General features: G+C 46.2%; 2 long non-coding RNA genes across 2 annotated transcripts; one reads left to right on the top strand and one right to left on the bottom strand.

Moving 5' to 3' along the window:
* Nucleotides 1-4,548: 4,548 nt before the first annotated feature.
* LOC132687438 (uncharacterized) lies at nt 4,549-12,287 on the bottom strand. Its single transcript, XR_009614125.3, has 3 exons — nt 12,024-12,287; nt 11,748-11,892; nt 4,549-4,635 (listed from the first exon to the last, which is right to left on the bottom strand). It is a non-coding gene; the product is annotated as an uncharacterized LOC132687438 (long non-coding RNA).
* LOC132687439 (uncharacterized) lies at nt 4,562-27,250 on the top strand. The gene is made up of 2 exons (XR_014136099.1): nt 4,562-4,668; nt 27,053-27,250. It is a non-coding gene; the product is annotated as an uncharacterized LOC132687439 (long non-coding RNA).
* Nucleotides 27,251-27,827: the final 577 nt, after the last annotated feature.

The following is a 27,827-nucleotide window of genomic DNA, read 5'->3' as shown; positions in this document are numbered from 1 at the left end:
AGTATATATTAGATTATGTAATACTTAGTGTGTGCCAGCCATTGTCCTAAATGCATCCCCCAAATTAATTAATTTAATACTCTGCTTAACAGTCCCATGAAGTAGGATTTACTGTTGATGAAATTGAGGCACACACCAGTAAGAGACCCTTCCAAGTATATGTAGCAAGTAACTATCGGGATTTGAATCCAGGTTGCTTTAGCTATCGGTTTTTGCTCCTAACCCCCTACGCTGTGCTGCCTCTTCACCACTGCTATACTTAGGCTACCTGGCTGCTTATATCTATAACTTGGTGTTTGATCTGAGGAATATAACTGAATTACCATTTAATTTTATGTAGGAAAAATTATACGTTAAGACCTGCTTCACGGTAGTGTTTCTTGGGATGTAGTTTACAGGAACACCTTGTGACAAGAAACGGGTGCCATCTATATAGTGCTCAAAAGATTATTTGATAGATTCTAAATATCTATAGCATGCATGCACACATTAGCAGAAAGCATTATGACTCCCAAGACCTAGTAAATTTTCTCATCAAACACTGAATACCTTGGGCGGTTACCATCAAGAAAGACGCGGAATCAAAATGGAGATAGTTTATGTCCGTAATAGATAAAAGTATACTTGTCTAAGGATGAAAGAGTGATTTGAGTTAGAAAAAATGAATTAGAAAAAATTAGAAAAAAAGGAAAAAAAATTTTCCTTATTCAAAGTGAGGACAATAACCTCTGCCTTCCGAGATCATTGCAGAAATGAAATGAAACAACCCAGCCTGAAAGAAGCATACCATGCCTAGCCTGGGATTTGGACAGCGCTCCGAGTCCACGTGTAATTTTAAGCTTAGTGGCTGCGTTGCCGTGCGTGAAACGGTGGGATGGGTTGGGTAAGTATGGCCAGAAGAGCAAGGCCCAGGAAGGTTACAGAGGCTCACGCCCAGATGCGGGCAGTACGGGTAGTGCCAGGATTCTATTCAGAGGTTTCAATTTGACCAAGAGAGGCGCCTGGATGACTCAGCCGGTTAAGCGTCCGACTTCGGCTCAGGTCATGATCTCGCAGTCCGTGGGTTCGAGCCCCGCCTCGGGCTCTGTGCTGACAGCTCAGAGCCTGGAGCCTGCTTCGGATTCTGTGTCTCCCTCTCTCTCCCCTCCCCTGCTCGCACTCTGTCTCTCTCTCAAAAATAAATAAACATTATAAATAAATAAATTTGACCAGCAGAATCAGCAGCTAGATGAGGGCATTGTGACATCTGGTACAGGTAGTTTTCTATGGGGTCAGCGTGAAACAGGCCATGCCTAGGAACTTCTGCCAGGATATCCAGGAGCCTATGACTTAAGTAACCTGCTTGTGGTGGCACAGAGTATGTAGGTGAGTAAAGCGCTGTCCCGTCCCCACCTCCAAGTATCTCCCAGGCCTACAGGGAAGCCCAGATGTATTGTCAGCAAAAAGGTTAGAAAATGTCAAGTGTCCTAAACGCTGGGGGAGTTTTGAGGAGGGTGAAGGTTGCTCCCAGTTAGGGAATCATGGAAGGCTTTGTGGAGGAGGTGGCATTTGAAGTTTGTCTTATAAAATGGTAAAGACTGGAAATACAGCAGTGAAAGGGAAGGATACTTCCAAAGGAAGGGAACAGCATAAACGACGTCAAAACCGAGATCCCAGGGTGCCTGGCTGGCTCAGTCAGCGGAGCGTGGGACTCTTAATGTAGGGGTCCTGAGTGCGAGACCCATCTTAGGTATGTATAGACATTACTTAAAGATATAGCCTTTAACAAACAAACAACAAAAACGCGAGATCATGATGTGTCCCAGGGCAGCGAGTATGGCAGGACCTGGAGATCAGCTCAGACTATGGATAAGTTCCTACCTACAGGCTTGGGGTCATGAAGGGCAGATTGTACCAAAGAAGGGCACTTTGAGGCACTGCCCCTCAGATCGTTGGGATAAAATGGCATTTGAGAATATTTCTTTATCAACCTACTGTTCGGGGGGCCTTATTTACTTCCAGTTGAGGGGATCTGCAGCGTGTGGCAAGGCTCCCAAGTGACTAAGTGCCATGAGGGTTGTGATGGGGGAGTTTGAATTGCACAGTGAGTAATCTGGATTATCGCAAGCATAATCCGGTTCATGTTGCAGAACTATTGGTTGTAAAGGGAGAATCTCCATGGAGAAGTCTCAATCATCAGACCGCTGCCCCCCTATAGCAAGGGGGTGGAAAGGGGATGGTACTGAGGGCTATTTACTAGCCTTCTGGGATGGAATGCTGCTCATGAGTCCTGAGGTTAAAGGATAAGAATCAGAAATTGTGTTTTGGATATAAAACAAGGAAAGTAAATCCAGAGCCACCTGCAGTCAGAGTGTAGGGAAGAGGGATGTAGACCAGATTAAGTTGGCTGATGAAATGTTTGGGCTTTTTATGAACAGATGTGACAAGGTGGGCAATCAAGCATGCATTACAGTTTAGGTGTAAATGTAAATTTGGTATAGCCTCATCAGAAGAAAATGTTGACAGTATCTCCTGAAAGTGAAAATCGGGTATCTTTTGACTCCTCTCTCACCGGAATTTATTCTACAGATGTAGGGCACCTGCGCCCACAGAAGCATGTAGAAGGATATTCATTCCCGCCCTTTTTGCAATAGGAAACATTTGGAAATAACTTACATGTCCAAGAGAATACTAGCTAAATAAATAAATACGGTACATCTGTGCAGTGGTTTGACACAGCGAGTGGCGTTAAAAAAGGGCACAGGTCAGCATGTATTGATGTGGACCAGTCTCCAGAATATAATAGGTGAAAACAGAAAGCAAGGTGGAGTGCTATGGTTAGTATAAATAATGGGATATGTTTACACTTAGAATATTTATAGGAGGACGCAAAAGAAGTTAGGAACAGTGGGGGTGCCTGGGTGACTCCGTCAGTTGTGTTCAACTCTTGGTTTTAAGTCAGTGGTTCCTGAACCACTTTATCTTGTAATAGATAAAAGCATGGCTTTTTTTTAAAAAAAAATTGTGGCAAAATACACATACCATAAAACTTACCATCTTAACCATTTTTAAGTGTGCAGTTCAGTGTTGTTAAGTACGTTCACACCGTGGTGCAACCAATCTCCTGAACTTTTTCATCTTGCAAAACTGAAACTCTGTGCCCATTAAACAACTCCCCTTTCCCCACTTCCCCAGTGCCTGGCAATCACCGTTCTACTTTCTGTCCTTGAGTCTGACTGTTCTAGATGCCTCACATCAGTGAAATAGGATCTTTGGCTTTTTGTGACTGGTTTACTTCCCTTGGCATAATATCTTTAAGGTTCATCCACGTCGTAGCCTGTGTCAGAATGCCCTTTCTGAAGGTCAAATAATATTCCATCGCACGTACATACATTTTTTGTTTATCCATTCTGTTGGTGTCGCACTTGTGTTTCCATGTTTGGCTGTTGGGAGTAATGCTGCCGTTGTAGGGGAGGAGCAAATGAACTTTTCCCTCTACCCTCTGAGGTTCTCTGGCTGGCGCCCTGCACAGTGGACTGACACAAAACAGATTAATAGGAGGAGAATGGTTTCTTCATGAGCATATGTGCACCGGAGAACTCAAAGGGGCGATTAGGACTTGGGCTTGTAGTGCATCGAACAAAAGAACAATGAATCTGATAGAGAAGTGACAAGACAAAGCACCAGGACTATGTGCTTCTACGGGCAGCAAACTGTGGGAAGGTAAATATTTGGAGAGAGTGAGGATAAAGGTTACCTAATAGGGTTTGTTACGTGGAGTCCTCTGGTGCTATTTCTGAGCTAGAGTCTAGAGGTGTCTCTGATGATCAAGAATTGTCCTGCCCTCCTGTCCTGTAAGGGGGGGGGGGGGGCAGTTTTTCCTGTGTCCCTTTTTTTTTTTCCAATTCCTTTCAGCTCAAAATAATTTTTTTTTTTTAAGTTTTATTTATTTATTTTGAGAGAGAGAGAATCCCAAGCAGGCCCCACACTTGATCCCACAGACCATGAGATCATGCCCTGAGCTGAAGTCAAGGGTCAAACGCTTCACCAACTGAGCCACCCAGGCACCCCTCAAAATAATTCTTCTATCAGGGGCACCTGGCTGGCTCAGTCGATGGAGCGTATGACTCTCAAGCGTGTGAACTTGGGGTTGTGAGTTCAAGCCCCACGTTGGGTGTAGAGCTTACTCAAATCAACAACAACAAATAATTCTTAATGCGTATTTCATGGTGCGTGTTCTGAACCCCTTCGCTATGGACACGGATGTACAAATATTTCTCCAAGACCCTGCTTTCAACTCTTCCGATGTATGCCCCGAAGTGGAATTACTAGATCATCCGATAATTCTATTTTTAATATTTTGAGAAACTGCCACGGTGTCGCATTCCTACCAGCGGGACACCGGGGCGCCAATTTCTCTGCGTCCTTGCCAACACTTGGTGTTTTCTGGGTGTGGTTTTGGTTGTTAACAGTCGCCGTTCTAACAGGTATGAGGCGGTAACTCATCGTGGTTTTGATTTGAAAGGCACTGCTTTTTTAGTTCCGACTCCCGGTCGCATGCTCTCTCCACCGGGTTACTACAGAAGCCTCCAGACAGCCTCCTGCTTCCACCCTGGCTCCCTGCAGTCCGTTCTCAGTGTAACAGATGGAGCGATCCTGTTAAAAAATCAGAAGAGGAAGACAAATCACGTGAGTGTCTTTCAAACCTGCGTCCCTGTGTCTCTCCTCACTGTAGTCCTCCCGACCTCATCTGCGGCTCTCCTGTTCTGTCTTGCTCCTGCAATTCTGTACTTTATTCTTTCTTCCTGAATCTTTTTCTTCCCCCGCCCCCTTGGGGTTTGTCCTCAAATGGGACCTCAGCGAAGCCTCCCGTTCTGTGGCCACAATGCCGCTCTCAATGGCTTTTCCCTCATTCATTTCCACCCAGAAAACTGTTAACTATCCAACATCCCCTATATTTTACTTCCCTATTAAAAGTTTTTTTTATGTTTATTTTTGAGAGAGAGAGCGTGGAGGGGAGGAGAGGGGCAGAGAGAGAAGGAGACACAGAATCTGAAGCAGGCTTCGGACTCTGAGCTGACGCGGGGCTTGAGCTCACAAACCGTGGGATCATGACCTGAGCCAAAGTCGGCAGCTTAACCGACTGAGCCACCTGGTTCCCCGCCCCCCCCTTATATTTTACTTCTTAATCTGTTGGGAGTTTTTTCGTCCGTTTGGGCTTCATGGGGCCAGAATCCCTGTCTTGTTCTCTGCTTTAACTGCAAGCATTAGGTCAGCGCCTAGTGCACGGAGGCATTTTCTTTGCCGAGCGAGTGAGGAGAGCAGCCAGGGCCTCGAGATAAAGAAACGAAGCCCTCTGCCCTGACGTTGCTGACCGTGAACCACCAGGCAGCTCTAGAGCCAGGGATCTGATTGGTAAGCATCCTCGCCAGCGCGTGCCCCTTGCTCGCGAAAGGATCATTTCAGCAAAGGGAGAAGCGTTCTTTTTGATTGGAGAGGTCAAGGGCACTTCCTCCTGCGCCGCTCTCTCCCCTTATTTGCCTGAGTTCCTGCACCTGGGTTTTATAGTGATTGAAGTAAACAGATTTGGGCAAGACCAGGAAGACAATTGTTGGAAGTCTATCTACATCTTCCCTTCCTTCCCAGTGCCGCCCACCCAGAGGCTGGGGTGGGGCCCCGTCACTGCTGTTTGAGCGAAAGTGGACTCCCCTGTGAGGCGTTTGGTTACAGGACTTCTCCCAGAGACTTTGTGTCCACAATTAGGATGGCCGTTCATACAGGAGCCTGGATTGTCCAGGAAGAGTCAAATCCCTCGAAAACATGACGGCGTAGAAGCACTTTATGAATACAGTTGACCGACCCTTGAACAACACAGGGGTTGGGATGCCGACCACCTTGCAGTTGAAAATCCATGTATAGCTTTTGACTCCCCCAAAACTCCAGTAATAGCCCGCTCTTGACCGGAAGGCTTACTGGTAACATAAATAGTCAATTAACATCTTTTGTGTGTTGTATATGTATTATACACTGTATTCTTACAATAGGTGAGCTAGAGAAAAAAATGTAACTATGGGGCACCTGGGCGGCTCAGTTGACTGAGCGTCCCAACTCTTGGTTTTGACTCAGGTCATGGTCTTGTGGTTCATGGGTTCGAGCCCCACGTCAAACCAGCACGGAGCCTGCGTGGGATTCTTTCTCTCTCCCTCTCTCTCTGCCCCTCCACCGTTCGTGTGCTCTCTCTCTCTCAAAATAAATAAAATTTGGGGCGCCTGGGTGGCTCAGTCGGTTGAGCGACCGACTTCGGCTCAGGGCATGATCTCACGGTTTGTGAGTTCGAGCCCCGCGTCGGGCTCTGTGCTGACAGAGCCTGGAGCCTGCTTCTGATTCTGTGTCTCCCTCTGTCTCTGTCCCTCCCCTGCTCATGCTCTGTCTCTGTCTCAGAAATAAATAAATAAATAAATACCAAAAAAACCTTTTTTTTAAATAAAAAAATAAATAAAATTTTAAAATAAATAAATAAATAAATACAAATAAATAAATTCTGTTAAAAATAAAATGTTTAAAAAAATCATGAGGGAAATACACTTACAGCACCGCACTGTATTTATCGGGGAAATAACCCTGGCCTGGACTTCATGGGGACTTGATGCCACACGTCCCTTGCCCCCCCATCCGTCACCAAGTCCTGTCGACCTTACCCAGAAAATATTTCAAAAGCGCCTCCTCGGCATTTCTACTGCAGCCACCCTCCCACGCCTCCGTCCTCTCTCACCTGCCTACTCTCCCCCCGGCTTCTCTCCTGTCCTTCCTCTCCATAGCAGTAAATGGGACCCGGAAACGTAAATCAGACTGGTCCACACACGCCCTCTAAGAAGCCTGTACTGGGCTGGCTCAGTCAGTAGAGCATGCACCCCTTGGTACTGAGTTCGAGCCCCATGTTGGGTACAGAGATTGCTTAAAACAAAAGTAAGGGGCGTCCGGGTGGCTCAGTCGGTTAAGCGTCAGACTCCGGCCTAGGTCACGATCTCATGGTTCATGAGTTCAAGCCCGGTGTCGGGCTTTCTGCTGTCAGCACAGAGCCTGCTACAGACCCTCTGTCTCCCTCTCTCTCTGCCCCTCCCTCTGTCTCTCAAAAATAAATAAACATTAAAAAAATTGCTTATTATAGTCCACCAAGCCCTGCGTGATCTGGCCCCTGGCTACCTGTCCCGTACTCTGAGCCTCACCTGGGGCCAGCCCACCCCCAGTCCTTGTTCAGGCTGTTCCCTCTGCCCCCAAATTTACCGGGTGGCTCAGTCGGTTAAGCATCTGACTCTTGATTTTGGCTCAGGTCCTGATCTCACAGTGCATGAGAGTGAGCCGCGAGTCGGGGTTCTCTCTCCCCCTTGGGAGGGAGATTCTTGGGCTTCTCGCTCTCCCTTCTCTCTCTGCCCCTCCCCCAATAAAACAAAAATAAATAAGTAAATAAAACATAATATGAAAATCTTGAATGTTATGCAAAGAGACAAGATATTCTTACAGAGATAACCTAATTGACCGACCGGAAGTATTTCATCCAAGAAGCTGTGCCTTGTTACTAGGAGAGCACCTGGGTCTGGGCCGAGCAAGCTCCTTTCCGACCTCCTGACCTTATTTTTGGATAGTGCTTTAGTTCATCACGCGACCTTCCACGCATTAGCTCATCTTTTCTTTGAATTAACTTCTCCAGGTGGGTATTTCTATTATTTCCGCTTTGCAACTATGGAAACCGAGGCTCCGAGGGGCCAAATGACTTGCCTAGAATCGCAGCGCCAGAGCCAAATGCGCTCATCGGCTTCACTTCGAGCGCGTTGCTTGGCCTCACCCAGCTCTCGCTCCCGTTCCTTGCGTCCCCTCCAGGCCTTTCCCGTCCAGGGCGGGAGTTGCAAGGAGGATAAACAATGCATAGCAAATGCCAGGCTGTGGTCCGGAGCCTTCCATCAAGGCCTGTTAGTGTTGTAATTTTTCCACTCAATGTCAAGCTGACGCTGCCCCCCCCCCCACACCCCCCACCCCCCACCCCCCGCCCCGCCAAGGTGGCCTGGAGGGAACTGAGGGCCTCTTTGCTCTACCTGAAAGGGGCGACACCCTGGCTGGGAGCAGAGGGCTGGGAAAGCCACCAGGCCGGGTCCTTCCAGCCTCTCCCTACATGCTCTTCATACCACACACGTGCTCACACACACCATGCTCAGCGCAATGGAATTTCCAACCCGGACAGGGAGGCAGGAATGTATATTGAGACCCACAATAGCCAGAAAAATAATTCAGCCTGGCTCCGTGCCCAGGGCAGGCGCCCCTCGCGTCATCCAGACCACAGTCCACACCCAGTCCCTTCTGACCAACCGCCAGGCCCAGCTGCTCTGCTCTCGGCCCGGAAACACCCTCTCGGGGCAGGGTGTACCCTGGGAAGACTCAAAGGGCAAGGGGTGAAAGGGCCCAGAGAAGACAGGAGGGAGAGAAGGTCCTCTCTCCCTCCCCTCCCCCACCCAGGCTCATCCCTGGGACCACAGGGCTTCAGCCAAGGCCCGTTAGCGGCAGGAGCTCCGCTCGTTCTCCTCCCGCAGTGGGTAATGGGAAATTAAAGCAATTATGGAGATAAAAGCAGCCCCTTAAACTCTTCCTTACATTGTAGGTAAAGGAGGATTGTCTCTCTTTAGTTTGTGCAGCCATAGCAACCAGGTATCTTTAAACTTTCATGTTTCTGGAAGCCTTGAGCCCCGTAATAAAGAGCAGCTAATCTCTATGCACTTTCATGCTCTTATCCATGCAGAACACTCTCTGCCCTGTGCCCTGGGTATTCGCCCTTGCCATAGCTCTGTATGCTGTTCTTTCATATACAATGTGCTCGGGGACTTTATTTTTCCTTTTAGAAACCGCGAATGAAAGGAGTAGCTCTATAGGATTTCCATGGCTTAAAAACTGGTTTATACAATTTAAAAATTATCTTAAGCAGGGATGCCTGTGTACTACAAGGTAATGTATCTTTTTGTTGATGACCACCTTGTGAATGAATCCATGTTTGACTACAAAAGGGAGGTAGAAAGCATGGATGATTGTCTTCTCTTAATTGATACAGTTTTTCTTTAAGACCAACATGTGATCTCAGGATAATTCTAATTATTTAGAGGCTTTTAAAAGATCATTTAGGTTTTCGACTACAAGATAAATTGCAAGAGTATAATAAAGAGCGGGAAAGTCTCATCTAAAGAGACTTAAAAGACATCAGTTAGTTGCAATACGGGAACTTTATTTGGATCCCAGTTTAAACAAACCTAAAAAAACGTATGATAAATACAAAGAGAAGGTGGATTTCTGATTAGATATTTGACGATAAGAGGAATTATTTTTATTTTGTTTTAGCTGTTTTATATTTTTCGAAAGGAAGCCCCTCTCTTTCAGAGATATAGACTACAATATTTATGTAAGAAATATGCTTTCTAATATTTGCTTCAAAATAATATGGGGAGGGAGAAAAGGAGGGGGTTAGATGAAAGGTGCTTAGCCATGAATTTGATGATTGTTGAATCTACATATGAGTTCATGGGATTCATTATACTAGTCTCTTTACATTTGTATACATCCGAAATTAATTTTCATAATGATTTAAGGAAACTGAATACACTCATACACACACATATTCCATCAATATGAACATACTTCCTACTTGCATTTGTTTTTTTAAGTAGACCCTTTGCCCAACGTGGGGTGTGAACTCATGACCTGGAGATCAAGAGTTGCATGCCCTATTGGGGCGCCTGGGTGGCTCAGTTGGTTGAGCGTCTGACTTCGGCTCAGGTCACGATCTCACCGTTCGTGAGTTCGAGCCCCGCGTCAGGCTCTGGGCTGATGGCTCAGAGCCTGGAGCCTGCTTCCCATTCTGTGTCTCCCTCTCTCTTTGCCCCTCCCCCGTTCATGCTCTGTCTCTCTCTGTCCCAAAAATAAATAAACGTTAAAAAAAAAATTAAAAAAAAAAAAAAAAAAAAAAGAGTTGCATGCCCTACCAATCGAGCCAGCCGGTGCCCCAAAATACTTTCTAAATATAGGGTGTTTCTAGCTCATTCTAGTCTACTTGTAAAGTGTGTTGAAATGGCCAGTTGGCCCTGTCCATAGGAGAGGATTGGAGCTATGGTCAAATCTTGGTTCGAAAAAAAAAAAAAACAAAACAAATCTTGGTTCGAAGGCAAGTCTTAAAAACTACTTAACTTGTATTCTTAAGTTCACTACTCGGTCACATCTGAAGACCTCATTTTTATGAGTGTATAAAACTTCACTATGAATAGTATTCAATTTCATGTCTCTCTCCCCCTTACATTCACAGTATCTCTTTGGGGAATGGGGACTCTAAAAATTCTCTGAAGAAGCTAATAGGATGAGTCAAATGACTTGTCCACAGTAACCCAACTCCAGGGGAGCACTGAGCCTGGCTGCTTCCATGGGGGTCCACCTGGTGAGAGGGGACTCAGAACAGAATAAATACAAAATAAATTCGTAGAAGAATGTATCTGTAGGAACTGGACCCGGGTCGTATCCCAGCGAACATGTGTTAACAGAAAGACACAATGGGATCCCCTAGCCTTTCTTTGCAAACCCCAGTTCTTAATCTCCATGAAACTTTAGGCAAGTCACACCCTGAGACCCAGTTTCCACATCCAGCAAGTGGGATAACAAGACTTGCTTTACAGGTTGCTTTGAAGCCATCTAGTGAATGAGTGCCCGGGGCACTGTCGGCTCTATGTGAGTGCCAGCTGTCACCATGAAGGTAATTAGGTATTTGGAATTTAGACCACAGCCAATGTTTTATTTGTTTATTTTTATTAAAACATTCTTTAATGTTTATTTATTTTTGAGAGAGAGAGAGAGAGAGAGAGAGGGCGCAACGGGGAGGAGCAGAGAAAGGGGGAGACACAGAATCCGAAGCAGGCTCCAGGCTCTGAGCTGTCAGCACAGAGCCTGACGTGGGGCTCGAACTCACAGACCCACAGACCGTGAGATCGTGACCTGAGCTGAAGTCAGACGCTCAACTGACTGAGCCGCCCAGACGCCCCCAGAGCCAATGTTTTAAACAATGGTTTTGATCCCAGGCTGTTTCTCATGCAGCACATATTAAATGAGTGCCTGCTTGTGCCAGGCATAGTTCTGGGGTCAGAGAATACAGCACTGAACAAGATAGATGTGGCTCCCAGTGGGACGCCTGGGTGTCTCAGTTGGTTAAGCGTCCGGCTCTTGGTTTCAGCTCAAGTCGTGATCTCATGGTTTGTGGGTTCGAACCCTGCCATCGGACTCCGTGGTGACGGTGCAGGGCCTGCTTGGGATTCCCTCTCTCTGCCCCTCTCCTCTCTCTCTGTCTCTAAATAAATAAACATTTTTTCTTTAGTTTTTAATATTTATTTATTTTTGAGAGAAAGAGAGAGAGAGAGAGAGAGAGAGACAGAGTGTGAGCTGGGGAGGGGCAGAGAGAGAAGGAGACACAGAATCTGAAGCAGGTCCAGGCTCTGAGCTGTCAGCACAGCTAACAGTTTGCGGGGCTCAAACGTAGAAACTGTGAGATCGTGACCTGAGCCAAAGTTGGACGTTTAACCGACTGAGCCACCCAGGTGCCCCTAAATGAATAAACTTTAAAAAAGAAAAGACAAGAAGAAAGATGTGGATCCTGGCTCACGCAGAGCTTACAGACCACAGGTCAGCCCACAGAAGCTTGCATGACACAAGAACACCTGAAATAGAGTATTGACAGTGTCTAGAACTGTTACCTCAGTTCTCCCTTGTCTTCATAGTCGTCTGAGAGAACGCAGGCCCCATTCCTACTTCAGTGAGCATCTCCTACCTCACCCCGCACAGCTGGGGCTGCCTCTTGGCTCCTGGGATGGTGAGATGGCCGGTTGCTCCATGGAGGACCTAGGACAAGTAGAGGGTGTCAGGATCCGGGCAAAAGAAGTTGGATGAGAGTAGGACCACATTAGGCAGATTGATGGAGGCCCCTGGGTCGGATATTTGGAAGGGACGGGGTCTGGGGAAGAATCCTCCACCTTGAAAACGGGCTCATTCCCATGAGGCTAGTGGGCGGGTTCAGAGGTAAAATCCAAGATAGTCAGTTTTCAAGGGATTAGAGAGAGCAGCGGTCCCTTGAACCATTGTCCTTGGAACGTCCTTGGAGTTATTCTGGTTCTCATTCTCGTCATCGGGGAGACGCAAAGTGTGATTGGCGGCATCATCAATGGGTATCAGCTCTGTCACAGAGGTGTCCTAGGTGCTGGGGTGCCCAACCCCATGCCACAGCTCTCTCTGAATTCTGCTTCTCCCCAGGTCCTCCCAGGTGGTCCTGGAGCTCCCAGGGATATTCCACATAGGGTTTTCTTTCATGGCCACACAGGACAACCTTACTGAGCTGCTGGTGGGAGAGGATCAAATGGTCCCAAAGTGTTCTGCGTGGAGGACGCCCCCAGTGGGCGTTCACCCCCAGACCCGTAGGCTGGAAGGAATCCCAGAACTCATGATAAGGAGTCTCTGAAAGGAATGAGTATTTTTTTTAACTTTTTTTTTTTTTAATGTTTATTTATTTTTGAGACAGAGAGAGAGCATGAACGGGGGAGGGGTAGAGAGAGAGGGAGACACAGAATCCAAAGTGGGCTCCAGGCTCTGAGCTGTCAGCACAGATCCCGACGCGGGGCTCGAACTCACAGACCATGAGATCATGACCTGAGCCAAAGTTGGATGCTTAACCAACTGAGCCACCCAGGCACCCCAAAAGAAGACACAACTTTTTTTTGAAGACACAATTTTTTTTTAAGTTAAAACAATTTTTTTTCTTTCTTTTTAAAAAAAAATTTTTAAGGTTTATTTATTTTAAGAGAGACAGACAGCATGAATGGAGGGGCAGAGAGCGAGGTAAAGAGAGAATTCCAAGCAGGCTCCTCCCTGGCAGCACAGAGCCCAATGTGAGGCTTGAACTCATGAAACTGTGAGATCATGACCTGAGCTGAACCCAAGAGTCAGATGCCCAACAGACCGAGCACCCAGATGCCCCTTTTTCTTTCTTTCTTTTTTTTTTTTTTTTTTAATGTTTTTCTTTCTTTTTGAAGGAGAGAAAGACAGAGCATGAGCAGGGGAAGAGCAGAGAGAGAGGGAGTCACAGAATCTGAAGCAGGCTCCAGGCTCTAAGCTGTCAGCACAGAGCCCGATGCAGGGCTCGAACTCATGAACTGTGAGATCATGACCTGAGCCGAAGTCGGACGCTTAAACTGACTGAGCCACCCAGGTGCCCCCAGAATCTGCATTTTTAACAGGACTCTCAGAAGATAATGGACAGCATTCTTCAGGGAGGCCTATGTGATTTAATGTTAGTTTATTCATTCATTCATTCATTCATTCATTCATTTATGAGAGAGAGAGAGAGAGAGAGAGAGAGAGAGAGAGAGAGAGCATCCCAAGCAGGCTCCACACCACCAGCACACAGCCTGACGTGGGACTCGAACTCACAAACCTCGCGATCATGACCAGAGCCAAAATCAAGAGTCGGACACTCAGCCAACTGAGCTACCCAGGTACCCCTTAGGTAGGCTCTACACCCCACGTGGGGCCTGAACTCACAACCCCAAGATCGAGAGTTGCATGTTGCATGCACCACTGACTGAGCCAGCCAGACTCCCCGACTACCTTATCTTAGTAGGGTTCGTTTGCCTTTTTCTTACCTTATGTTCTATCATTTCAACTTCTTCAATTCCTTTTTTTGCTATGTATGGCTTTTTACCCTTTGTTTTTTAAGCTTATTTAAGCAATCTCTACACCCAACATGGGGCTTGCATTCATGACCCCAAGATCAAGAGCCTCGTGCTCTACTGGCTGAGCCAGCCAGGTGCCTCACTATTTACCATTATTTATTTGCTTTATCAGGTAAGGGTAATATCAATACAAAAGGTATTCCAATGCCTGGTACCTCCTAAGAGCTCAATCAAATGAGCTAAACTCTTTTTTATTTTTTTTAAAGTTTATTTGGGGGTGCCTGGGTGGCTCAGTCGGTTCAACGACCGACTCTTGATTTGAGCTCAGGTCATGATCTCACAGTTCGTGGGTTTGAGCCCCGTGTGGGGCTCTGTGTAGCGATTGTGGAGCCTGCTTGAGATTCTCTCTCTCTCCCTCTGTCTCTGCCCTGGCCCGGCTTGCTCTCTCTCTCTGTCTCAAAATAAATAAATAAATAAACATTAAAAATGTATTAAAGGTGTATTTATTTATTTTGTGAGACAGAGAGAGAGAGCACAAGCAAGGGAGGGGCAGAGAGAAGGAAAGAGAATCCCAAGCAGGCTCCGCACCATCGGCGCACAGCCCAGATGGGGGCTCGAACTCCTCAACCATGAGATCATGACCTGAGCCAAGAGCGAGTTGGACGCTTAACTGACTGTGCCGCCTAGGTGCCCCTTTGTATTTATTTGTTTCTTTTCGGAGAGACAGAGTGCACGTGTGAGCATGCCAGTGGGGGAGGGGCAGAGAAAGAGGGAGAGAGAAAATCCCAAGCAGGCTCCACACCCAGCCCGGAGCCCGACTTGAGCCTCCATCACACGACGGTGACGTCCCAACCTAAGCGGAAATTCAGAGTCAGGCGCTTAACCGACCGAGCCACCCAGGCTCCCCATATTAGCTAAATTCTTAATGAACGAATGAAGGAGGAATGGTAGCTGTTGCATCCACAGCCCCAGGGGTTCAAGAACCATTCTAATTATCTTCTTTAAATCAAATCAACTTAAATCCTACTTCAAGCGTTTGTTTCAGCAGACTTCTAGGCAATTCCATCTCAGTCACGATCGGGTTTCCCTCCCCTTCCATAGCTACCAGGAGGTTTTGATGATGCCAGAGATATGGGGGATGGTCAGTCCACCATGGTTTTTGTCCAAACCCCTGAAGTCCCTTGAAGTCTTGCAGATCTCTGTTTCTGTGCCATGTCTGACATCCAGGAATTCTCACTGTGGCCGGAGTGGGCGCCCCAGAGCCAAGGCTCTAGACTCCTGGGGACACCAGTGGGCCATCTCCTCTGAGCACTTGCCATTTCTGTGAAGCGTGCCAAAGTGTAAGCTTGGGGGCCCCTACCCTTGGGACTAAAAGTTCTCTCTCCTTCCCTCTGTCCCCCCTTGCTGCCCTCGGAGTCGCTCCTCTCTCAGTCCTCCTCCTTTTTTATTTTTTAATTTTTATTTAATGTTTACTTATTTATTTGTTGGGAGAGCGTGAGAGGGGGAGGGGCAGAGAGAGAGAATTCCAATCAGGCTCTGTACTGTCCGTGCAGAGCCTGACGCGGGGCTCAAACTCCTGAAGTGTGAGATCATGACCTGAGCCGAAATCAAGAGTCCGAGGCCTACACTGGCTGAGCCACCCAGGTGCCCCTCCTCCTCCTTTTTAAATTGGCATGGCAGCTCGCTTCTGTGGCTTTTGTAGCCTTCAACGCAGCCACGGGGGAGGGGCGGAGAGAGAGGGAGACCCAGAATCCGAAGTGGGCTCCAAGGTCTGAGCGGTCAGCACAGAGCCCGACGCGGGGCTCAAAATCACAAGCCAGGAGATCTTGACCTGAGCCGAAGTCTGGCACTTAACCGACTGAGCCGCCCAGGTGCCCCTCATTTTATTTTATTTTTTTAATTTTTTAAAAGTTTATTTATTGAGGGAGAGTGGGAGGAGGGGCAGAGAGAGAAGGAGAGAGAGAAAATCTCAAGCAGGCTCTGCACGGTCAGCGTGGAGCCCGATGCGGGGCTCGAACCCACGAACCCATGGGATCAAGACCTGAGCCAAAATCGAGAGTCAGACGCTCCACTGACTGAGCCACCCAGGCGCCCCTGGGATACTCATTCTGGCGCCACCACGAAGTCACCAACCTTGGGCACTTCACTCCTTTGTGCCTTCATCTTTCATCTTCAAAGTAAGTGAAATTATTCTCATTTCGCGCATGAAACTGCTGTGATAATCCAAGGTGATAACTTGCCAGCAGGTGCCTTATACATAGTGTCAGTTGCCATTACACATGCAAGGTTTTGTTTTTATTTATCTTAGTGACTCGTCGAATCACACTGCTTTCTTAACACGGCCAAGGACGTGTGTGCAAGACACTTCGCTGTAGGCAGCCACGTGACAGATGCGCAAGGCACGTCAGGAGCCAGGTCCTGAGTAGAAGGCACCGGCTGGTCTCAGTGCTTTGGTGTCTGGATGGGTGCTTGCGTCAAGAGACCCAAAGCAAAGAGGGGAAGGAGTTAGGCAGCAAAGACGGAACGGGGCTGTTGAAGTCTGGGGCCTGGGGACGTTGCCACCGGTCAGTAAGAGGATTACTGTTCTGGTGAGGAGGTCAAACCGAGGCGTGGCAGAGGTCAGGATGTGGAGGCTCTGGGTAACAGGGTTATAGAATCTCGGGCCCAGAGAACTCGGTTCATCTGCCAAACTCGCTCGTAGCTGGATCCCAGGGTTGGGAGTCCACGGGTCAGGTCCAGACAGAGAGACTCAGTGGTGGAGATCAAACTCCAGGCACAGAACGACTTCAGAGCATCAATTGTAGCAAGTCTTCTGCTTGTATTTTACCTGCACCGTCCCTCGGGTGTAGGGACGTCCCCGTGAAGACAGGGGCTGTGTCCCACAGCTGAGGAAACGCAGAGGTTCAGAGATTCGGTCACTCTGCCGAATGGCCGAGCCCGGGACCATCTGACTCCACGACCGGAAGAAATGGGCATCAGAGATGGGGGGAGAGGGCGAGCGAGGGGGGCAAAGGAAGAAGCTGCAAAACTCTGTCGATCTCATCCCTTTTTCTGAGGGGGGCTCATGGAGGAGAGCCCTTGCTCACACAGGGACAGGACGGACTCCCGCAAGAACACAAGAAACCACCTAGAACAAATCCCAACTCAGACAATCATCTTGGCACCTTTCCAGCAATGCTTCGGAAGTGAGGGGCAGGAAGATGCCAGTAAGCTGGAAATTTCTAGAAGCAAAGGCTATTTTGAAAGAGGGCTGGGTAACGAGATGGGGAAACACTGTGGACACGAACGTTAGGAAAAGCAGCGTGCGGGATTACTGTTTTGTATAGAAGGGCGTAGAGAAATACACAGGGAAGGTAATGGGTTGTTAGGTGCTGAGATAGGATATTTTCCTGCTTAGTTGGCGAAATTTGTATAATGTATTACATTTTGATAGTCATCATGAAAAAATAATCATGAGGCTTATGTGAAAATGTGGATAATGTTTACGAATCAGTTACGAGCCTGCTCTTTTAAGCAGAATGTATGATGGAACCAGGATGGATGTAATTAAGAGCACTGCACATAGTGATGTATGTGCAGTGCTTGGCACGTAGTACATGCTCAATAAATAAGTAGCAGGAGTGATGTGTAGCTATGGAAACAGTGCTAAGGTGCCGGGGTTGGGGATAAGGTTGTCTCTTTTTCCTTTTTTAACGTTTCAGTATTTTTAAACATTTAAATCCAAGTTACTTAACATAGAGTGTAATAAGGATTTCAGGAGCAGAATTTAGTGATTCATCACTTACATATAACACCCAGTGCTCATCCCAACAAGTGCCCGCCTGAATGCCCATCACTCATTTAGCCCATCCCCCCACCCAATATCCCTCCAGCAACCCTCAGTTTGTTCTCTGTATTTAAGACTCTCTTCTGGTTTGAGGTTTTTTTCTTTGTCTGAAATTTGCTTTAATGTTACATTGGCTTCCAAAGCCCTGGAGAAACCACAAGGCCCTACTAAGGGCCAATTCGCTAGGATTCTTAATACATTAGAGTCTTAAACCAAGATTCTTAGCTGAACATATAAGCCAACGTAGGCCAAACGTGCTTTCTTTATTCGCAAAGATGCTCCAGCACACCTTTCTAGAAGCAAGGGCATCCATGTTGAGAGGCACGCCTGGGCCTCCGGTTTCTCTCAGATATGCCCAATATCCAAGCAGAAGTTTCCGTAACACGCAGGGTCAGACGAGAGCCTGAAGCCACAGTCTTTCTTCTACATAGAGCTGATGGGGCCTCTGGGGATGGAGCCCAGGGTTCTGGACTTGTTTCTTAGACACTTCAGACTTGATTCTGGAAGAGACAGAAGATCTCAAGGGAGAGCGGGGCCTGCCCGGAATCGGTGGGGCCCCAGGCAGAGAGTAAGCACTGGCTGGGCTTGTGGCCTATGTGGAGTCCCCACGATCCCTCAGCATTCCAGAGTCATCCCTGAGGTATCAGGAACCTGGTTCCAGGAAACCTGACACTCACCGTGGCTTCAGGCAAGCTGGGGTCAAAGGGCGGGGTGGGCGGAGTCAGTCAGTGTCCTGAGAGGGTCTGGCAAGGGTGGAGTCCCCAGCCCGGACTGCTGGTGTCTGACAGATAAGTCGGGGCTCACGGTTCACATCTCCAAGCAGTGGCAGCCCCAAGGGGGTGGCTTGGGGACATTTGAATCCCCACCGGTATCTCTAGGAGTCCCCCAACACACCCCAAGTAAGCCTATGACTTTTCCCAGATAGGTTTCAAGACAAGCTAGCTTCCAGTTCCTTCCAAGCCACTTGCTGTTCCCCAATTCCTGCTAAACGGACATGTCAGAGCATCTCTGGCTCCAGAGAAAGCTCTGGAAGAAATAAGTTCCCTGTTGGATTAAAACCTCCCGTTTGGGAAGTTACCTACTCTCTCTGAGCCTCAAATTTCTCATTGGTACATAGAAATAACATCACCTACATTTTTTAGGGTTGCTGAGAGAACCGAGTCAAAGAACTGTATTTCATCAAGTCTAAGATTCTTGATTTTTTTTTCATATATTACATCTGAAATCGGGATGTGTTTTACGATTGATGACATCTTATATGCAACACATATGTAAATAAAACCAACTCACTTGGTCACTCTCTCTCAAAACAAATAAATAAACTCAAAAAAAAAAAAAATCTCCAGAAGAAAGAGAAACTATAAATATAACATAACACTAAAAAATGTCTTCTGGGGAGAGGAAAGATCTACCTAAGTTCAGTATTTCAGTGCAATCTGTATAGGCCAGACAGCATTTCTCTACCCTTCCAGATGATTCTCCATCATTCTCTATCTGGCTTTCTAGCTAGAGGCTGACCTGTATGGATCTCATAAAGGGCCTCTTGTGTCCCTGGCTCCTAGATGGGAAGAGCCCATCAAGACATCAGAGAAAGAAAAAAAGGAAGATCAGCTCCCTTCCTAAGGGGTCACCCTGCTCTGACTGTCCCTCCGCTTCCTGGTCCTTGCAAGGCAAACTTCCGTACACAACTCTCTTTCCAGTTTTGGGAATCTTTCTCTCCTCTTGTCCCTTCAGCCCAGGAGAAGTAACAGGCCGTTACCAGCCCCCGGAGCACTGGACTGTCCCTTGCGGTGTCCAAGAGTCCGTTTGTCAGACCCGCCTTGCGTGATCATAATCTGGGTGTGCCGTCCTTTTCCTGCTGGAACCCGAGCCCTGTGTTTTTCTGCACCACACTGTTCTGGAACTATGAATGGGGTCACATGAGGCTTAACTGTATTATTTGGGTTCCCACTGACACCTGCTGATGAGGAAGGATCCCCGACCAACCTTCAAGTCTCACCTAGATAGGTCTGAACATCCCCAGAGGGTGTGCACACGTGTTCACCAACCAGCTCTTTCTTCTACCCTGGCTTCTTTCAGTGACACGTCCAGTGAAGAAGGTACAGGGTCGCATCTTGGCATTTTTCTGATACCCACAATCAGGCCAACGTCACATAGGCACTGCCATTTTTACCAAAGGCTTCACCACTGCCTTTCTTGACCACAGCCACTTTCATGGTATATCGGTCAGGATTCTACCAGAGAAATAGAGCCAAGGTGGATGGATGGATGGATGGATGGATGGATAGACAGATTTTTTTTTTAGTTTGTTTAATGTTTTTAGTTTATTTTTGAGAGAGAAAGACAGAGCGAGAGCTGGGGAGGGGCAGAGAGAGAGGGAGCCACAGGATCCAAAACAGGCTCCAGGCTCTGAGCTGTCAGCATAGAGCCTGACGTGGGTCTTGAACTCACAAACCGTGAGATCATGACCTGGGCCGAAGTCAGATGCTCAACCGACTGAGCCACCCGGGCAGCCCCAGATTTAAAAAGATTTATTCTAAGGACCCCTGACTGGCTCAGTTGAAAGAGCATGTGACTCTTGATCTCAGGGTTGTGGGTTCAAGTCCCAAGTTGAGTGTGGAGATTACTTAAAAAAAAAAAAAAAAAAAAAAAAAAGATGTATTGTAAGGAATTGTGATTGTGGGGACTGGCAAGTCTGAAATTTGTAGGGCAGGGCAGGCGGGGAAACTCTTGAGCAAGAAATTCTTGGGCTGATGTTACAATCTACAAATTTCTTCCTGAGAGAAATCTCGGTTCTGTTCTTAAGGCCTTTCAATAGATTGAATAACACCCACCCAGATTATCAAGGATAATCTCCTTTACTTAAACCAATTGACTGTAGATATTAATCACATCTACAAGATGCCTTCACAGCAACACTTCGATTACTATTTGATTGAATAACCGGATATTTTAACAGCCACGTTGACCCATTGAACAGATCATCATGCATGAGTGCCAACCATATTGATGAGCAGGAGGCCAAAGCTGTGTTGTATTTTCTGGCAGACTCAGGGCTCTGTCTTCCATACATGTCCACGTAGAAGTGGAGAGCAAGGCCACTCTCCCTACTTTACCAACATACTGTGTCACATGGACAAAGTAAAAGGGGCCGTCATTCCTTCCAGTCCTGTATAGACTTTGTACTGGAAACAGCTCTTCCAGATTTAGTTTATATATATTGCCTAGGGACTGAGACAGCTCAGTCCAGTTGGGTAGGTTGGAGACTAGACAAGCATGAGCAACAAACACCCCCTCTACATTGTCACCTGAGGTTTATTCTTGAGGCCAGGTCTGTCTGCCTGGATGCTGCTGCTTTCTCTTAGGATTCATTCTTCCCCAGGAGATAACTCGCTTATAGGCAGCCAGGCTCCTGGCAGGGCTTGCCCCCGCCCGGGGGCATGCTCACATTCCAAGACCCGAAGGAGCACAGGCACCCCTCGCAGGCACCCCTCGGAGCCTCAGTAAGTCCACCACAAAGGGGAAGGGGAGCCGAAAAGGAACTCCCAATGAACATATCTCAAGAAAGGAAAGACTTGCAAAAAAGCATTAACCAGAGTATTTTTAATCAGAAAAGAAATAATAATGATGACAAGAGAGGCTATGCAACAGCCCAGAAAGAATTTCATCCCAAAATGGCAAATGCTGAAGAGGACCAGGTGAATGCATTCTTTCTCGTCCTTCCTGGTTTAAGAGGCTAAGGAGTGCTGCTCCTACCCAGAATCCTCACTTAATTGACAAGCAGTAGAATCATTAAAGACAGGTGTAATTGTATAATTAAGAACTTTTGAAAAAAAAAAAAAGAACTTGTGCATACACACACACACACATCAAATTTTCACATATATAGTTATTTGTTTTCAAAGCTCAAGAAACGATTTGCCTTATAGGGAGTAGGATAAGTGGTAAGGAAGAAAGACTACTTTTCACTTAGCTTTTATCTGTAACCTTTGAATCTTCAAACCTGTATATATATATATATATATATATATATGATGAATTTTTCAAAGCATGAAACCAAGATGACCTAACTTAATGTAGTTTGATTAGTTTATTATTTTTTTTAATTTTTTAAACGTTTTTTTATTTATTTTTGAGACAGGGAGAGACAGAGCATGAACAGGGGAGGGTCAGAGAGAGGGAGACACAGAACCTGAAACAGGCTTCAGGCTCTGAGCTGTCAGCACAGAGCCCGACGCAGGGCTTGAACTCACGGACCACGAGATCATGACCTGAGCCGAAGTCGGCCGCTTAACCGACTGAGCCACCCAGGTGCCCCTAGTTTGATTAGTTTAACTGATACAATTTAGTTTAGTAGATGCTATATTAGACATGTTTGTCATAATTCTCTAAGAAAGAAAAGTAAGATACAAAAGAATTGAGAAGAAAGAAGTGCATGTATCATTTTTGGAAGTCAAGATATTTATATTTAGGAAAATCTTCCCAAATACTACTGGAGTTCAGAGGCACCTGGCTGGTTCACTTGGTAGAGCGAGCAACTCTTGATCTCAGGGTCATGAGTTCAAGCCCCACATTGGATGTGGAGCCCTCTTAAAATTAAAAAAAAAAACAAAAACAAAAAACCAAAAAAAACCTACTGGAGTTCAGCAATGGGTTCAGCAAGATTTTAAGTTATAAGAGGGGCGCCTGGGTGGCTCAGTCAGTTGAGTGTCTGACTTCAGCACAGGTCATGATCCCCTGCTTTGTGGGTTCAAGTCCCATGTCGGGCTCTGCACTGACAGGCTCCGAGCCTGGAGCCTGCTTCAGATTCTGTGTCTCCCACGCTCTCTGCCCGTCCCCCACTCTGTCTCTCTAACTCCCAAAAATAAATAAACATTAAAAAAATTATTAAAAAAAAAGAGTTTAGGTTATAAAGAGTCCATTGCTGGAAAAACAGGTGGAAAATTCAGCGGGAAGGGAAAGGTCCCACAGACGATGGTAAATGCAAATCAACCAGTAAATATTTAGGAATTAACTTCACTTTGGACATATAAGAGCCACTCAAAGAGAATGCATATTTCTGGGGGGCCTGCGGGGGGCCACTCAGTGAAGTGTCCAACACTTGATCTCAGCTCAGGTCTCGATCTCAGGGTTGTGAGTGCAAGCCCCCATTGGGCTCTGCACCGGTCGTGAAACCTACTTAAAAACAAAAAGGAAAGAAAAAGAAAGTGCACATTTCTCAAATTTAGCCATTATAAAACAATACTGGTTGGGAAAATAGGACATGTGACTGTGACCCTAATTCTTGAAATAACATGGTGCCACATTATTTTCACAGTTTTTTTTTTTTTTTTTAAATGGCAGAAACTTGTCTCATAGGAAGTCCTTCCTGCTCAGAAGCTTTATATATAGGACAGGGTCTATGTAATATGTAAGAGCGAGCTCCCCGTGGACACAGAGAGTGACCCTGGAGTCCCATCCTTTCAGTGCTTCCCCTCCCCCAAACATCTCCACGAAACACTGGTTAAAAGCCAGTGATAAATGTCATTTGACATATTTGACCTCCTATTCATGGAATTTTAAAACTAGATGAGATTAAACTGAAAAGGTCAGATCTACCATCAATCCCATTTACCTTTGCAGTTTTAGAGTAAAATGAAAACTAATAGTTTCCAAAGGGTTATTTCTAACTGTAACAAAGTGGTCTTTTCCATCATCCTCTGGCGCATCTTTCTTTCTTCCTTTCTTTCTTGTAATTTCTACGGCCAACATGGGGCTCGAACTCACGACCCCAAGATCAAGAGTCACACGCTCTACCCAGCGAATCAGCCAGGCATCCCCTCTGGTGCATGTTCTTTTTCTTCTTCTTCTTTTTAATGTTTATTTATTTTGAGAGAGAGAGAGAGTGTGTGTGGGAGCAGGGAAGGGGCAGAGTGAAAGGGAGAGAGAGAATCTCAAGCAGGCTGCACACTGTCAGCACAGAGCCCAAGGCGGGGGGCTCCATCTCACAAACTGTGAGATCATGACCTGAGCCAAAATCAAGAACCCAATGCTCAACTGACTGAGCCAACCCAGGTGCCCTGGTGCCCTGGCGTGGCACCTGGTTGGCTTAGTTGGTAGAGCAAGTGACGACACTTGATCTTGGGGTTGTGAGTTTGAGCCCCACGCTGGGGGTAGAGGTTACTTAAAAAAATATTCTCTCCGTGGGCAACAGGAAAGAACCCAGAATGAAAGAACTCTGAAGCCCTCTGAGAAATCACGGAGACCTTAGCACAGTGTTGTGAGGTTTTTCATCTTCTGTCTACTGAAAAACCAACAGAACCAGTGGAATAGGAAAAATATTGAGATAAAGGTTTTATTTACAACAAATATGACCAATCATAAGTAGTTACCACTCGTGCTATGCGAAAGTTTGCACAAACGTAACGAGGAATAAATGCAGAACTAGTAGGTTTCTCACAGTGAACAAGTGTGAAATTGAACTCTGATCTAACCTGTTCCTTGCCTAGTCTTCCCCACATCTGCTAGGCATTCCTTCTAGTTGTTCAGGCCAAAACTTTGGAGTCATTCTTGAAGGACCTTTCTCCCTGTGTCATACCCACCTGCAAATCCTGTCATCTCTGTCTGCAGTATACATACGGACTCTGACTCCACTCTGCTCATTTCACTGCTGGCTGCCTGCTCTGAGCTGTCGGCATTATTTTCCACGGGGATTATTGAGTAGCCCCCTAGCTAGTCTCTCTGCTTTTTCAGAGCAGTGCCCTTAAAACATGTCACCACATGCCACTCCCTTGCTCAATACCCTCCAATGGCTCCTACTTTATTCTCAGTAAAATCCAAATATGTTACAAAGAAGGCCATCAAGGCCCCACATGATCAGGTCCCATCCCCCTCCCTTGCCTTGACTTCTCCACTCCACTCAACTCTAACCAATACGGAGGTCAGCGTGGCTAAGTCTGTTCCTACCTTCGCACCCCTGCTTTTGCCTCTCCCTCTATCTGGAGCACCTTTCTCCCAGATAGCCATGTGGTTCATTTCTTCCCCAGCTTCAGGTCTGAACTTGAACATCAGTGTCTCAGTGATGCCTTTATCAGAACACCCTCCCCACTACTCTGTATCTCCTTTCCTTGCTTTATTTCCCTCCGCTGCATTAATCACCATCTGGCATGCTCTATACTTCCCTTATTTAATCAGTCTGTTTTAGAACATAAGCTCCATATGGGTAATCAGGAGTTTTATCTGGTTTCTTTGCTGCTGTATCCCAAGTGGCTAGGCCAGTGTCTGGCCAGCTGTAGGTGCTTGGTAATAATAATAACAAAGCCAGCGTCCTAATGAGTGTTTCCTGAAGCCAGTTACTGTTCTGATCATTCTATATACATTACCTCATCCAATCCTCATAAAAAACCTTGTAGGAAAAAAAAAAATCTGCAGTGTAGATGTTATCTGCATTTCCAAGACAAGGAGGAGGTTAATGGTATTGCTCAAGATTACACAGCTAGTAAGTATATAGACCAGATTTTGGACCCAGGAAGTCTGCTTCAAGGCCTCTACGCTCAACCCTTGTGCTATACTAGCTCTCATAATAAGTACATTTCTGCTGAGAGAATGGAAGACATTCCTGCTACAACCATCCACCTAAGCCTCTGTGCACGTTTCTACATGATGGATGTAACCAATAACAGGTTACCCTTCAAAATATATAAGGAAAGTAAGACTCATAGACTGCTTTAGTCCAGTCTTATCCAGACTTATATAGTCAATATCTTTATCCAGACTTATATAGTCAATATCTTTAACATGTGGTTAGAAGAGATAAACCCGAGAAAACACAGCATGTAAACCGTGAAAAAGATTCAGCTCTCCCAGCAATAAAACATTTGAGTATGACAATATTAAGGCATCATGCTTAAAAATGTAAGTGATGAAAACAAAAGTTGGGGAACAAGCTGACTTACTAGGTTGCTTTAGAGAGCAATCTAGAAGTAGATTTCAAATATTATTAAATCTTTTTGTGTCTTGACCTATGTATCATTTGTCAGGACTCCCTTGGTTTGAAGGTGACAGAAATCCAACATAGACTGGCTCAAGCAAAGGGAATCTATCCAAGAGAGTTGATCCTGGATCCAAGAGTTCAAAGCACAAACCTGGGGGTCTGAGCTTCTGGGCTCTCCCCCTCTGGCTTTGTTTTCTAGCAGCCTTCCTCTCTTTTTTTGCTGGGGAAGAAGCCCTGCTTCCTCCATGTTGGCAAGAGCTACACAGCTAACCATCCTTAGAAAAATTCCCAGAATCCATAGTAATCCGACAGAATAACTCTGAGAAATCTACTTAGGTCATATGCCCATTACTGAGCAACCTCATGTTCAAGTATGGGGTACTCGAATTGGCAAAGACAATGCTGTGTGTTGACTAGACTGTTTCATTTCTTCCTGGGCAGCATAGAAGACTACAGTTCCCAGGGGCCCTCATGGCTAATGAAAGCATGTGACTAATTCTGGCCAATGAAATACGGCAGAAGTAAGGTGTACAACTTCTGAGCAGACTCCTAAAATGTACCCCCTCCCCCAATCTTCCCTACTCTCTGCTCATTAATGGTGGACAGGTCTAATGAAGGGCCCCAAAGAAGCCCTAGCGAACCCTGAAGACACTAAAAGGAAGGAACTTATATATGAACTTCTACTTATAAAAGGGCCTTCCCATGTCCCACCCCCTCTATCTCCCAAAAACTCTTATCAAGCAATGATATGACCAAGAAATAAACCACCGAGATTTGTGGTTTGTTGTTATCACTCTACCATGAGCAAATTGGCTCAAATGCCCGCCCCAGGGATAGGACGGGTGGGGACTTTTGCTTGAAAGCACATCAGAACCATAAAGTGGAGAGAGGCTGTTCCCAGTGGAAAGGGATGTGCATCAGACAAAGAAGGAACAGGTGAATACCTCAACCCAATTATCTTGTGTTTGTGATTAGTCCCAAGTAAATAACCCAAAAGGAAACTGAAGGAATTTGAATAAAGATGTTCATTGCAGAGATATTTGTTTATTTATTTAATGTTTATTTAATTATTTTTGAGAGAGAGAGAGAGGGAGGGAGGAAAGGGCAGAGAGAGAAGGAGAAAGAGGATTCAAAGTCGGCTCTGTGCTGTTAGCTTGGAGCCCAATGCAGGGCTCCAACCCATGAACCATGAGACCGTGACCTGAGCTCAAGTCAGATGCTTAACCAACTGAGCCACCCAGGCACCCCCAGAGATATTTATAATAACCACAGATTGGCAGTGTCCCTAAAGCTAAAAACATAGACGTGACATAGACTTTGACAAAGGAAAGTCTATCAGTATAATGGACCCATTGACACATAGAACTCTATATGGGAAATAACGTTAATTGCTGGCTCAGTCAGAAGAGCACAGGACTCTTGATCTCTGGGTCATGAGTCTGAGCCCCATGTTGGGCATATAGCCTACTTAAAAAAGAAATTTGGGGGGCACCTCGGTGGCTCAGTTGGTTAAATGTCTGACTCTTGATTTTGGCTCAGGTCATTATCTCACAGGTGGAGGAAGTGGCCAGGCGTCCAGAAAATGGCCTCTAGAAGATGGAAAGAGTAAGGAAATTGATTCTCTAGAGTCTCCAGAAGGAAGACAGCCCTGACAGCACCTTGAGTTTCGCTCAGCGAGACCCATTTCTGACTTCGGACCTCCAGAACTGTGAGATAGTAAACGTGTGTGATTGTAAACCTTTGTGTTTGTGATGTTTTGTTCCAACAGACACAGGAAACTCTTCTCCAGCCTTCAGGATAAGTGCCGTATAGCTCCTCATCATGCTATACACAGAGACTTCTGAGCCGTCAGGGCCCAATGTGGTGGGTGTCAGAATCACCAGGTGACATTTACTTATTTATCTGGTAATTCATGTGTTTATTATGGAATATTTCAATAGCAAAAATATGATAGATGTGTAACAAACATCCACGTGTGTTTACCACTGGAGAAATAAGAATTTAGTGATCCTGTGACTTCAAAAAAATTGAAAAGCCTGTGTAGTGATTGTAGATCTCCTCACCATTAGATTCTATAATTCACCTTTTACTATTTGTCTTATTACACAATTATTCATCTCTCCACCCATCTATCCATCCATCAAATCGTCTCATTTTTCATGCATTTCAAAGTAAATTACATTGGTGCCTGGCTGGCTCAGTCAATAGAACATGCAACTCTTGATCTTGGGGTTGTGAGTTCAGGCCCCACGTTGGGCATGGAGCCCACTTAAAGGAAAACAAACAAACAAACAAACAAACAAAAGTTCCATAA

This window comes from Panthera onca, chromosome E1 (assembly GCF_046562875.1).
Source record: "Panthera onca isolate mPanOnc1 chromosome E1, mPanOnc1 haplotype 2, whole genome shotgun sequence".
NCBI lineage: Eukaryota > Metazoa > Chordata > Mammalia > Carnivora > Felidae > Panthera > Panthera onca.
Note: the sequence above shows the minus strand (reverse complement) of the source record. Positions and strands in the feature narration are given on the sequence as shown.